Below are 14278 nucleotides of genomic sequence, written 5' to 3'. Positions count from 1 at the left end.
GCTAATACTACACTACTGGTTGGCTATTAACAGAAATACAAATATTGAAAAGGTGTACTTTCAAACATTAAAAATTATTTAGTCTTGTATTACTACAATTAGAAAATTATTAGTTACATTTCTTGATTATCTGACAAGCCAGGATTGTTAATCTGGCAAAATATCAGTAATTATAGATTGCCAACAACAGTAATCCTGTCAAGTGAAAAATTTTGTTACATAAACTGATAAAAATATGAACACAATTTATATTATTAATTAATTATTTTATATGAAACAATTTAAGATACAATTCTCAAAACATTTATTATTGGTTTGCTGTAATTTTTCAGCAAATAACTAACTACATGTCGGCCTAAAATTCAATAAAACTTTAGTTAATTTCAGGATACTTAAGTTTAGATTGAAATCTTTGATGAGAAATATCTATATTCTTAGAATTTACTAGATTGAAATCTGCCAAAAAAATAGATATAAAAATAGAAGAAATGTGTAATTTATTATAGTCTCTATAATATCAAAAGATGTAATGACAACAATAACTAACAGCATCAAGAAAGGTCTTCAAATTATAAAGAAAATTTTCATGTTTAATTTGAAAGCTATGTACTTTTACATATGCAGTTTAATTTTTTAAGGTTTAACAACTAAAGAGGAAAATTCAAAAGCTATTAAATTTTATTAAAAAACTTGATGTGCTAATTACATAAATAAAAACAAAAACAAATATAAATATACGAGTGACTTTTTTAGATTTATGGAATGTGCAGTCAGATTTTTAATTATTATTACATTTTACAATTATATAATTTAAGTACATATATTTAAAAAAAATTAAATTACATTTTTATTGAATAAAATAAATCTAAATAACTGCTTGTAAAGAATCTGTCTATGAAAGTACAGAATGATTAACTATTGAAAAAAAAAATTAAAGTTAGGTCACATTAATCTGAAAGGTACTACCTCTGTTGCCTGTTTTACTGCAATAGCATAATTCATAACCTATACTTCTATGGTGTGTATGTTAATTAAAATGTTACCCTCTTACAAGTGGTGTAGTAAAAATTCAATATTTTTCTGAAGTTGTATTTTCTATTTTATCTTACAATAATAACATTAAAAATTACGACATTATATTTAGTATTAATATTATTAAATATATTAATAGTTTTTTTTAGAATAAGAGTGGATGCTAACTCAGACAGAGTATCTATTCCTTTAATCTTGATTTACAGTATATCGTATCACATTAAAAACTGTTCAAGTTTTTTTAATATGTTACAGTTATGTTACCAAAATTTACACTTCAAATATTTATTTATTTATATTTACTAACAATGTGATGCTATCAAATATATTATGGAGGAAAAACAGGTAGTTGGCTATAAAGATAAGAAAATTAGAATTTTGAATACTAATAAACACGGAACTGTCATCATAATATATATGTTTTGAATCAGATCCTTATATCACATCCACTTCCATTCCTCCGTTCTATTTTGAATTAAATTTTTGAGTTCTTGAAAGATTTCACTTCCTTTTAGATTATTTATAATTTTTATTCTTTTCTGATCTTCTTCTTTGCCCCTCCTAGTACTATTTGAACCAATTCTTCTCCTCTGATGATATGTCCCAGCCAATCAGCTTTCATGTACTGATTTATTCTGATTATGATTCTGTTCTCATTCACTCTCCTAATTTCTTTATTTTTCACTATTTCTTCTCCAACCTCCTCTAGTCTTTCTTTTTCCTTTTTTTTAATATCCATGTTTCATATCCATATAGAAGTTTCTAAATGTAATAATACACAAGATTCTTCTTATGTCTAACACGTTCTTTCTTTATAATAATAGTTCCTTTCTTTCAAACAATTTCTTAGCCATTATTAATCCAACTTTTATTTCTTTTTATATACTATATTTCATGTTTATTTCTTTTTATACCACTGCCCAATAAGGAGTGTAATGTATTTAGGGTGTGTATATGTATGTACATTTTACCATAGCAGCTTAACAGCTGAACCAATTTAGATGTATGACCCTGACATCATAGGCTATATAAATATATATATATAGTTGTGGAGATTGGCCAGATGAAGCAAAAACTTTAATGAATCGAATTAATGAACTGTGAGCCTCTTCACTGTGTGAGCTGGGTTTGAACTGAATGATTTGAATCAATTGAATGAATAGTATTACAATAATAATAGAATTAAATTTACATTAAATAAAATAAATTAAGAAAATTTCTGTTTAGTATTAATGGGCTTCCTGTGGGGACTGCGTGTGAGGCTAGAGTGGTGAGGTGATGCAAGCACTTTGTGCGAAGCTAGACCAATCATCACACAATTGCCCAAAAAGGTGTGAAATGTATGTTTGTCTACCATAGCATCTCAACAACTGAACTGATTTAGATATATGACTCCGCATTGGAATCTTCACATTATTGATAGTGTAATAGGATATAAATTTAAAAATTTTACAAAAAAATATTATACTATCTACAAAATTGTCACCCGCACGTTCTTTATATTTCCAATATTAAAGAGCAATGTTTTTTAATTTTAATTATACAAATTTTCTTTAACATTACACATATTATCTGTATTGTTTCATTTGTCCATTTCATCTTTCGTTTGTATTGATATTCACTGGTTTATTGTCTCTATGCTTATTATCCTTGTTCTCTTAAGGAAAACAATTTTACTGTAAAACATTGTATTGTATGCTGAATGTAATTTTTGCTTACAATGAACTATATTTTTTTATGCAATAAATACTTTTATTTATTTTAATCACCTCCTCTATGAATCATGAGACCTTGCCGTTGGTGAGGGGGCTTGAGTGCTCAGGGATACAGAGTAGCTGGACCGAAGGTGCAACCATATCGGAGAGGTATCTGTTTGAGAGCCAGACTAAGGAATGATTCCTGAAAGAGGGCAGCAGCTCTTTCAGTAGTTGTTAGGGGCGTGAGTCAGGACGACTTAAACGGCCGTATCAACATCACTCAGTCCTCTGAGTACTGCGCAGCTGAAAGCAATGGAAAACTACAGCTGCTTTTTTTCCAAGAAAATGTGGCTCTCTGCATTTTCACATAGCAATAATGGAGGCGTCTTCCTTGGTAAAATATTCCGGAGGTAAAATAGTCCCCCGTTCGGATCTCCGGGTGGGGACTACTAAGGAAGGGGTCACCAGAAAATTAAAAAATAACATTCTACGAGTCGGAGCGTGGAATGTTAGAAGCTTGAAAAAGGTTGGTAGGCTAGAAAATTTAAAAAGGGAAATGGGTAGGACAAATGTGGATATAGTAGGAATTAGTGAGGCTCGGTGGGAAGAGGAAGGCGACTTTTGGTCAGGTGATTTTAGAGTAATTAACTCAGCGTCAAATAATGGGCAGGCAGGAGTAGGTTTCGTGATGAACAAGAAGATAGGGAGGAGAGTGGAGTATTTCAAAACGCATAGCGATAGAATCATTGTAATAAGGATAAAATCAAAACCTAAACCGACAACGATTGTTAACGTCTATATGCCTACAAGCGCCCATGATGATGATGAGGTAGAGTGTGTATACGAAGAGATTGATGAAGCAATTAAACACGTAAAAGGAGATGAAAATTTAATAATAGTTGGAGATTGGAATGCAAGCATTGGAAAAGGCAAGGAAGGAAATATAGTGGGTGAATACGGGCTGGGCAAAAGGAATGAAAGAGGGGACCGACTTATAGAGTTTTGCACGAAGTATAATTTAGTAATTGCCAACACCCAATTTAAAAATCATAATAGAAGAATATACACTTGGAAAAAGCCAGGCGATACTGCAAGGTATCAGATAGATTATATCATGGTTAAGCAAAGATTTAGAAATCAACTCGTTGACTGCAAAACTTACCCTGGAGCAGACATTGATAGCGACCATAATTTGGTGATAATGAAATGTAGATTGGGGTTTAAAAACCTGAAGAAAAGGTGTCAGATGAATCGGTGGAATTTAGAGAAGCTTGAGGAAGAGGAGGTAAAGAAGATTTTTGAGGAGGACATCGCAAGAGGTCTGAGTAAAAAAGATAAGGTAGAAAATGTAGAAGAAGAATGGGAGAATGTTAAAAAGGAAATTCTTAAATCAGCAGAAGCAAACTTAGGCGGAATAAAGAGAACCGGTAGAAAACCTTGGGTTTCAGACGATATATTGCAGCTGATGGATGAACGTAGAAAATATAAGAATGCTAGTGATGAAGAAAGTAAAAGGAACTATCGGAAATTAAGAAATGCTATAAACAGGAAGTGCAAACTGTTGAAAGAAGAGTGGATTAAAGAAAAGTGTTCAGAAGTGGAAAGAGAAATGTACATTGGTAAAATAGACGGAGCATACAGGAAAGTTAAGGAAAATTTTGGGGTACATAAATTAAAATCTAATAATGTGTTAAACAAAGATGGTACACCAATATATAATACGAAAGGTAAAGTCGATAGATGGGTGGAATATATTGAAGAGTTATACGGAGGAAATGAATTAGAAAATGGTGTTATAGAGGAAGAAGAGGAAGTTGAGGAGGATGAAATGGGAGAAACAATACTGAGATCTGAATTTAAGAGAGCATTAAAAGATTTAAATGGCAGAAAGGCTCCTGGAATAGACGGAATACCTGTAGAATTACTGCGCAGTGCAGGTGAGGAAGCGATTGATAGATTATACAAACTGGTGTGTAATATTTATGAAAATGGGGAATTTCCATCAGACTTCAAAAAAAGTGTTATAGTTATGATACCAAAGAAAGCAGGGGCAGATAAATGTGAAGAATACAGAACAATTAGTTTAACTAGTCATGCATCAAAAATCTTAACTAGAATTTTATACAGAAGGATTGAGAGGAGAGTGGAAGAAGTGTTAGGAGAAGACCAATTTGGTTTCAGGAAAAGTATAGGGACAAGGGAAGCAATTTTAGGCCTCAGATTAATAGTAGAAGGAAGATTAAAGAAAAACAAACCAACATACTTGGCGTTTATAGACCTAGAAAAGGCTTTCGATAACGTAGACTGGAATAAAATGTTCAGCATTTTAAAAACATTAGGGTTCAAATACAGAGATAGAAGAACAATTGCTAACATGTACAGGAACCAAACAGCAACAATAACAATTGAAGAACATAAGAAAGAAGCCCTAATAAGAAAGGGAGTCCGACAAGGATGTTCCCTATCTCCGTTACTTTTTAATCTTTACATGGAACTAGCAGTTAATGATGTTAAAGAACAATTTAGATTCGGAGTAACAGTACAAGGTGAAAAGATAAAGATGCTACGATTTGCTGATGATATAGTAATTCTAGCCGAGAGTAAAAAGGATTTAGAAGAAACAATGAACGGCATAGATGAAGTCCTACGCAAGAACTATCGCATGAAAATAAACAAGAACAAAACAAAAGTAATGAAATGTAGTAGAAATAACAAAGATGGACCGCTGAATGTGAAAATAGGAGGAGAAAAGATTATGGAGGTAGAAGAATTTTGTTATTTGGGAAGTAAAATTACTAAAGATGGACGAAGCAGGAGCGATATAAAATGCCGAATAGCACAAGCTAAACTAGCCTTCAGTAAGAAATATAATTTGTTTACATCAAAAATTAATTTAAATGCCAGGAAAAGATTTTTGAAAGTGTATGTTTGGAGTGTCGCTTTATATGGAAGTGAAACTTGGACAATCGGAGTATCTGAGAAGAAAAGATTAGAAGCTTTTGAAATGTGGTGCTATAGGAGAATGTTAAAAATCAGATGGGTGGATAAAGTGACAAATGAAGAGGTATTGCGGCAAATAGATGAAGAAAGAAGCATTTGGAAAAATATAGTTAAAAGAAGAGACAGACTTATAGGCCACATACTAAGGCATCCTGGAATAGTCGCTTTAATATTGGAAGGACAGGTAGAAGGGAAAAATTGTGTAGGCAGGCCACGTTTGGAGTATGTAAAACAAATTGTTGGGGATGTAGGATGTAGAGGGTATACTGAAATGAAACGACTAGCACTAGATAGGGAATCTTGGAGAGCTGCATCAAACCAGTCAAATGACTGAAGACAAAAAAAAAAAAAAAATTTTAATCAAGAGTTAGAGAAGTGTTTGAAACAACTAGTGTTCTATAATGTATGATTTATTTTAAATTATTTTCATTAAAAAGAATACAATTCCTCTTTTCCAAAAACTGAAATTATTATTTGAAATCCTGGATAAGAAAATTTAAAAATAATTTATGTTGGTACTAGAAAAATAGGCTAACTTATTAGACGTATAAAAATTATGATTTGGGATTTTTTTAAACAGAAAAATGTTCAGAAATGCTTACTCTTTTACTACCAACAAGCATTTATGAAAAATATGGCAAAATAGATAACATTACTCATCTAAAAATCAAATGAAAGATTTCACTACGGAATGGCAAAATTTATTTGGAAGTGTCCACATTTCATTTTTGTAAAGATATACAAATTCATATATATAAATAAAATAAGTGCACCATGTATATAATAAAAGTAACATTCATAAATAAAGCTTGTTACTGCACTTTATTTTCACTTCTTTCCTATTTAATTTCATCTTTCTGCATTTCTCCACATGGCTTGTGTACATTTTTTTTATATATGAAAGTAAATGTAAAAAGAAGATGATACCATTTTTTTTCATGTAATTTTTCAAGTATTTAAAATATATGCTATGGAAGAATAAATAGAATGAGAAATGTATTTAAATATATATTTCTGTACATTTTTATGTATTAAATAAATAATTTTCCAATTTAATCAATTTTAATTCTCAATAAATTATTATTTTATGGCCCAAAAATGGGTAAACTACATTTATTTGAAACTTTACATTCTACAATGAAAGGTCTATTTCCATTATCTTGAATTATTGGGATTATAAAATAAAATGAAAATAACAAAATATAATATAACTTAAACCATAACATATTACAGAAACATGACCAAGTGATGTAGATATTAATGTCTGAGGAACAACATTTTTATTATTTGTAACCTTTCAACTCTTGAATTAAAAAAAATTAAATCTTAAAACTTGAGTTTTAAAAAGTAATAAATAAAATAATGGTAATAGATTGAAGGAATAACTGAACAACAGTCCTTAAAGATAATCTGGAGCATATTACTAAATGTTAAGAAATTCTGAATCATAATTGTCTTAAAAAAGTGTTAAGACAGTTTATAAATGCAATAAGAAGGGGATATTTTAGATGATGTTTGCAGAAGGCAGTTGGTTTGGGCATGTTAATATAGTGGAGGAGAAGCATCTTCTCCCTATGAAACTTTGGAATGGGTACCATCTGGCAGAAGAAAAAGAGCAAGGCCAAGACATTAGTGGATGGACGGCAAACAACAGAGGCAATGGTGACAGGAGGTTTAAATATACCAGGACAGACTTTGATGGAAGCTGGGAGTGGAGAAGCAGCAGCAGTTGTAGATGTTCGTGTAAAAAGTAAGCTTAAGTTACATAAATATAAAATTATGGTTTTTAGTTCACATTTGCTCAGCATGAAAGTCAGTCAAATTTTATTTGACTCTTCCCCATTTCTTATGAAATATTAAATTCAAAAAGTAAAGAGTACAGAAATATATATTAAAAAAAAAAATTAATTATTTACGAATATCCAAATGTTGATTGATCTCTATAATTTAACTATCATAAATATATTCTCATTTATGAATAAGAAAAATTATTCAAATTTACTATAAATTCATTTTTTCTATTTATGGAATAAATAATACAAAAATTAATAATATGAGTATAATACAAAAATTTCAATTTTAATTATTTTTCCAATCTAAGTTACAAAAAGTAAAGTAAATCATAAAATATTAAACAAATAATGGTTCTGACTTAGTATTAGAGAATTATGTATTGTTTAACCAAAACGGGAAATCCTTAAATATCGGTTATATTTTTTAATGAAAATGGGTTGAAATCTTTTTTTTTATCTTTTCATAGAGAAACTAAAATGTAGGAAATTAGGTTTTACTTTTCAGTATTATTCACAAGGAACTGAATAATTTTAAAAAGAATTGTAGCTTGTTTGATGTTATGATGTATATAGTCATACCTTGTTTAACGTTACTTCTGATAAGCCTCGATAAAACGAAGTCCCTAATTTATAGGCTTTTTGGTTATTTTTAAAAATCTAATTTATGAAAACGTTTCTAAAGAATAAAGATAAACCAGTGCAGACTAATGAACTTTTACACAAACAAACATGCTATTTATTAGTTGAAAATGTAAACTTAATGAACTTAACTAAACATTTTAAAACTTTATATACGCGTACATTTAGAAACACAAATTAACTATTAATTTCACTCAAGAATAAATCAAGTCTTATACACATAGCAGAATGAATTACCTTATGAAAATTTGCAAGTGGTTATGATAAAACTTCCTTACGGACAGTAAAACAATACATCTAACACGATCTATCGGCAGTTGATGAAAGGCTCGATGAATAATTATGAAGGATTTTCCTACAGTTTCATTCGGCGCCAACATTCTTCGAATAGCGAATGTCACCAATATGTGCATTCCCGAATGTGTGTGTATGTTTAACAGCGTGCCTTGTTAAAACTTTTAACATATTCAGTCATCGTGCATGTTTTGTAATTTTGTAACGGATCGTATCACTGTGGTCTTGAGATAAATACGTAAGTAATCTGATTAAAATTATTTTATCGTTAAAATTTCCGAATCAGTATAAAGAAAAAGCAATTTCTTAGAAACGAAATTAAAAATTGTAGAACGTCCTGAAAGATGTGAAAAACAATCCATTGTGTACATTCCTATTATTAGCTCAATCAATTGTAACAATCATACTTGGTCTGTCAAATAAAAAAAATAAAATAAAAGTCTTCTCAATTGTACAGATATTACAGCAGCAAAATTAACTTGCTTGAGGAGCCCACTTTTAGAAAATTTGTTGTTTGAGGATAAAATTTAGGTGATATGTTACAATGCCATATGCATGTAAACTCAGATGGTGATTGAAGAAAAAGTGTTACATTTCTTTAATCATTTGAAATCCAAAAAAACTGAAAACAATACAGGAAGTTTTGTATCTTCTCATGGTTGGTTTGAAAAATTAAAAAAACGAGCTGAAAAGTTCATAATTTAAAATTATTAGGAGAAGGTACGAATGCAGACATTGAAACTGGAAATAAAGTTCCAGAAAAACTAATTTTGGTTGGGATAGAGATTTTTACCTCTGATAACAAAATTTTGTTTAATGATGTACTTTTTTGCCTAATGTATTCCCTTTGTTAAACGAGTTATGATTGCATGTATTTTAATTTTAAAATTAAAAATTTTATAATTTGAAAATATTTTCAAAGTAATTTTATTTTGATTCCATTTTTACTTAGAAAAGAATGGATAATATAAAAATTTCTACTATAGATCTCTTAAGAATATTTTAGATTCCTTCCCCTATAAGTATGTTGAAGAAAAATTTTGTTAAACTCTCCTTCTTTTCCTTATATAATTGATGGATGGCCTCTAACCTCATTTCATCATGCTGATTTATGAAATTTGCTTGATTTAACTGATTATTAATTAGTAAAATATAAAACAAATTAAATATACATACTCGTATTCGTATGTAAATTACTCTTCTTTATACAAATACATTACAATAGTCTTTGATTTATTATATAACATATAGAATCAGCTAGATGAACTACTAACATCAAATTTCTGCAACAAAATTTCAAAAAGGTGCACAACACATATTTGCGAATGAGTTAACAGTGTTAAGTACTTAACATGCTTCTTTGAAAATAGCTTTTTTGATCAGTTGTAAGTTTTTGACCAGTTTATAACTCAGAAAAATAAAACAAAATATTATTGAAAAAATTAGGTACAACCAAACATTTAGCAAAATAGCTGCTATATGTATAACTTTACATTACTATTTTATTATTGATGTTTATAAAAAATCTAATTAAGAATATTAATAAAATATACAAATTGCTTTACCATTCATTTTGTTTTTATTTTATCTCATAATCAAATAATGTTTTGAGTCAAAAACTGATTAAGTAAGATAATTTAGACTTAATAAATTGAAGGTTATATTAATGAAAATTGAAAAAAAAATTAGGGTACTTATGTATTAATGCCACTGCAGCTACAGCTTTATTTAAAAACAAAGTAGTCAATCGGATTTCGATGGAAAATGGGCCGATATAGAGTTTAACATAGATTCAAAACAGTCTCTTTATTAATTTTAATAAATGGTTATTTATTTATTTTATAAATATAATTTAACCAAACTTAACCTACGCTCACTTCGCTCGCTAACCTTGACTAATTAACAGGAGTGTTTTGATTATTTAAATAATAAATAATTGCAATAATTACTGAATTTATTAAATAAATACTCAAAAAATTACGGTGTTAATTAGTCAAGGTTAGCGAGCGTAGGTTAAGTTTGGTTAAATTATATTCATAAAATAAATAAATATAAATAACCATTTATTAAAATTAATAAAGAGACTGTTCATTTTCCACCGAAATCCGATTGACTACTTTGTTTTTAAATAAAGCTGTAGCTGCGGTGGCGTTAATACGTAAGTACCAAAATTAGCATATTAAAAATGCATTTTTAACCAGAATGATAACTGGTGTCATTCACTAGAATGGAAGTAAAAAAAAAAAAAAATATAATAATATTATAGTAAAATAAATGAATAAATTGTTAATTAAATAAAAATTATGGTTGAGAATGGTATGCTGTAGTAACTAATTATACATTATTCAAAGATAAATCATAAGGACAACTGAAGTATACTCATATAGGAAAACATAAATCACTATCTGCACTAAAAGAATAGGGTGAAGTATGTTTTTCAGAATAAGATTGTTGTTGTTAGACTAATAATATGTTTGAAGTACTAGGATTACTATAAATTGCCAGGTGAATTAGGATATAACATGTAAAATTTGTAAGATTTTATAAACAGCAAGAAAAATTATATGTACATCATGGTCACCGGACATATTTGTATATCTTTATTCAAATTTTTGACTGTTTAACAAATTTTGGTACAAAATAAGTTGAATTACATTGATTGAACTATGCTATATGCTAATTATTTATAAACTTAAATGTATAATTATAAGTAATAAATTAATGTAATAATTAAACTAATTATATTTAGTCAGTGTTTATGCCTATTAATAAAATATCTAGGATGTACAAATAAAAAAAAGATTTATATAATTACTATGTAAAAAAATATATACTTGAATTAAATTGTATTAAGACACTATTCATTAATTTGAAATTGTTGATCTATTTAAGAAAATGATTGCAGATTGATATCTGCTAAAATAAAATTAATAATTTTTGTTTAAATCATTATAATTATGAAAATAAGATAGATTTTAAAGTGTGATGTGCTGAAATACAAACAAAAATCTATAGCTGTAATGCAATGAAGCTACATAATTTTGTCTAAAAATGCTGTTTATACATAATCAACATAATGGATAAACCACAATGTAAAAAATCCCTTTCTGCATGCCAGAAGATGGAGATAGATTTCACTGGTGCTAAGTAGGGGATAAAAAAGATTTCCTCCTTAAAGTTTAGAAAAACTTCAAATTTACTCAATCTGACTGACAATGGTTGCATGAGAAAAAAAGTTTCACTTGTTTATGACAAGCCACATGTTCTTACAATTCCAGCAACATTTTCGTCATCCCTTGATGTAAGGCTTGGTAATATCAAAAATTGTTTCAGATGAAAGTTTTAGGTAATGCTTAGAGAGCTAACGACCGGTTGTAGTATCAAACTGATTTGATACTACACCAAGGAATGATTTTTTGTCTTTGAAACCCCAATTTTGGCCAATGGCTTGGTGATATCAAAAAAGTTTACTAAGATAAGTTTTAGGCCCTTATCCAAAGAATAGCAGGAACTTTAAATGAATTTGATATTTTACTTAATAAGAAAGTTATAGCGATATTTTGTTTTTTTGTAAAAGCCCCCCCCATTTCCACTCCCATATCTGTTTTTTCTCCATTAACAAACTCGACCGAGATTTTGGTTCGTTATATTTTATGTATCAATTTGAAAGTGATTGGTGCAAAATTACAGTAGCTGTCATGTCCACAAGAAAGTGAAATATATATATATTAAAAAAAATGTATGTATTAACTTTTGAACTGACGGTGGTTTTGGGGTTGGGGGATGTGAAATGCAAAGATGTGTCAAAATTTTCTGGAAGTTGAATCATAATACCCATTACAACCAGTAGCTTTCTTGTGAAATCTACCTAAAAGCAATAACTGTTTGTTTACATAAGTTGATTCTAAGAAAGAAGATAAATGATAACCAAAAGAAAAAAGCTAACACATAAGTGAGAACAAATCAGAAGAAAAGTTATATAAAAATAAAATTAAAATTACTGAAATAAAACAACAGATTTTAGACTAAAACTAAATAAAAATATTTAAAGTATTTTGGTAGCAAATGGCCTAATCTTCAATGTCATCAGTGTAAACAAGTTCTTAAATTCAATTTTTCAAATATTTAATCTTGAACAGCTTTATATAATGTTTTAATGGTTTCTTTTAAATTTTCTCTGGATTTATCAAAGAGCCTTCTTAAAATTTATATTTATGATCATAGGTCATGGTTATAACCTAAACCTAAATAATTTAGATTAATAAAAATTGCAAAAAACAAAAACAAATTCATTAAAATATTTGCAACAAATAATCATAAATTTTTAGAAATAATAAAATGATTTAAATAGTAACATGATCACTTATGATATTGTAGAATATACATTCTACTACACTTGCCAACCATAATCAAAATGGCTATACTTATAAAAGCAAACAATTTCAATAAATACTATGATATATTTTTATAATCTTGAGAAGGGGACAATTATTTTAATGTGATTATATTCTCTTGAGCAAAACTTTATAGATAATATTAAATATTTTGAGACTGATATTGAAGGATTAATGCAATTATTTAATACTAGCAACTTTACTTTTTTGATCAAATGAAAAATGTATTAAGCTAGTGGTTCCCAAACTTTTCTGAGTTGTGGCACCCTTTCCGAGTCATGGTGTCCTTTTTCATTAAAAATTTTTCCATGGCCACCTACCCTATTAAAAGTATGACTACGTGTAAGTAAGAGATAAAAATTAATAAAACTTGTGTATCTTAATTATATTTTTACATTATTAATATTAAATTTAATAATTATAAATGTCTTGGTTCAATTAATTATGAAGCTTTTACAATATTTTGCAGCACCCCTGTGAAGAGGCCATGGCTCCCTGGGATGCCACGGCGCACAGTTTGGGAATCACTGTATTAATCCATAATTTAAGATGTCCCAACTACTTTTATCTAAATTACTAATAAATGAGTAAGGATATTGACATTAGTAATAATTTCAGCAAATGTATTTGCTATTGCTTCTTTTTTTATACCTGGTGTTATTAAAAATTGGTTGTAATAAAATTTATATATTATATACTTACAATTACATTAACAACAATAAAAAATATTTTGTCTTTTCATTATAATTGTCTTATTATTTTTCACTTTTGAGTAGTTTGAAAATATATGATTAATTTTTATAAAAAAGAAAAACCAAACAGCTTCCAGTCTGACTAATGATTTAGGCACTGAATAACAGACAGTAAAACCAAACTACTCAATTGAAAACCGAATGGTTGGCAGCACTAAGTTAATTACATGCTTTTGCTAGAAAATGATAAACAATAAACAGTACTTAAAGCTAGTTTAATATTTTACTTTTTTTTCATAAAAGAAAAAATAATGTTCTTAGAACTCTAAAAAAGGACTTAAACCAATTTTATTAGTTAACACTTATTAGTTTATAAAGCATAAAGTACGCAGCTAAGTACTTAAACAACTTGTATGAGTGAATTTTCATGTTCATAGGTACCATTATGGAAGTCTGTTTAAATATACGAGGTGCGACAATAAAGTAATGAGACTGATTTTTCTTTGCAAGATGTGGCAACCCTGCAGCTTGCGTAGAAACACCATCTTTGACCTTGGTCTATAAGCTAATTCTAGTCCAAGCAGCACATTGATGCAACTGCTCAGTCGTGAGTTGTAATAAGTGAACACGTGTTTGTGTCTCGTCACAGAAATGAAACTGCAATATATTGTGCAACGGTATACCATTTCTTTTTGCGTTAAATTGGGTGAAAACGCGACGACAACTTATGGTAAGCT

General features: G+C 28.8%; 2 protein-coding genes across 4 annotated transcripts in view; one reads left to right on the top strand and one right to left on the bottom strand.

Annotated features, from left to right (window-relative positions):
- LOC142327663 (uncharacterized) overlaps positions 1 to 14278 on the bottom strand; it is a 77715-nt gene that overhangs the window by 42491 nt on the left and 20946 nt on the right. The window lies entirely within an intron of this gene.
- LOC142327665 (uncharacterized) overlaps positions 8549 to 14278 on the top strand; it is a 233589-nt gene continuing 227859 nt past the window's right edge. The window contains exon 1 of the mRNA XM_075370896.1: positions 8549 to 8693. The gene's annotated coding sequence lies outside the window, so the exon portion shown is untranslated. The remainder of the gene's footprint in view (positions 8694 to 14278) is intronic.

This window comes from Lycorma delicatula, chromosome 7 (genome assembly GCF_047948215.1).
Source record: "Lycorma delicatula isolate Av1 chromosome 7, ASM4794821v1, whole genome shotgun sequence".
NCBI classification, from domain to species: domain Eukaryota; kingdom Metazoa; phylum Arthropoda; class Insecta; order Hemiptera; family Fulgoridae; genus Lycorma; species Lycorma delicatula.
The sequence above is the reverse complement of the archived record's forward strand: the minus strand, read 5'-3'. Positions and strand labels throughout refer to the sequence as shown.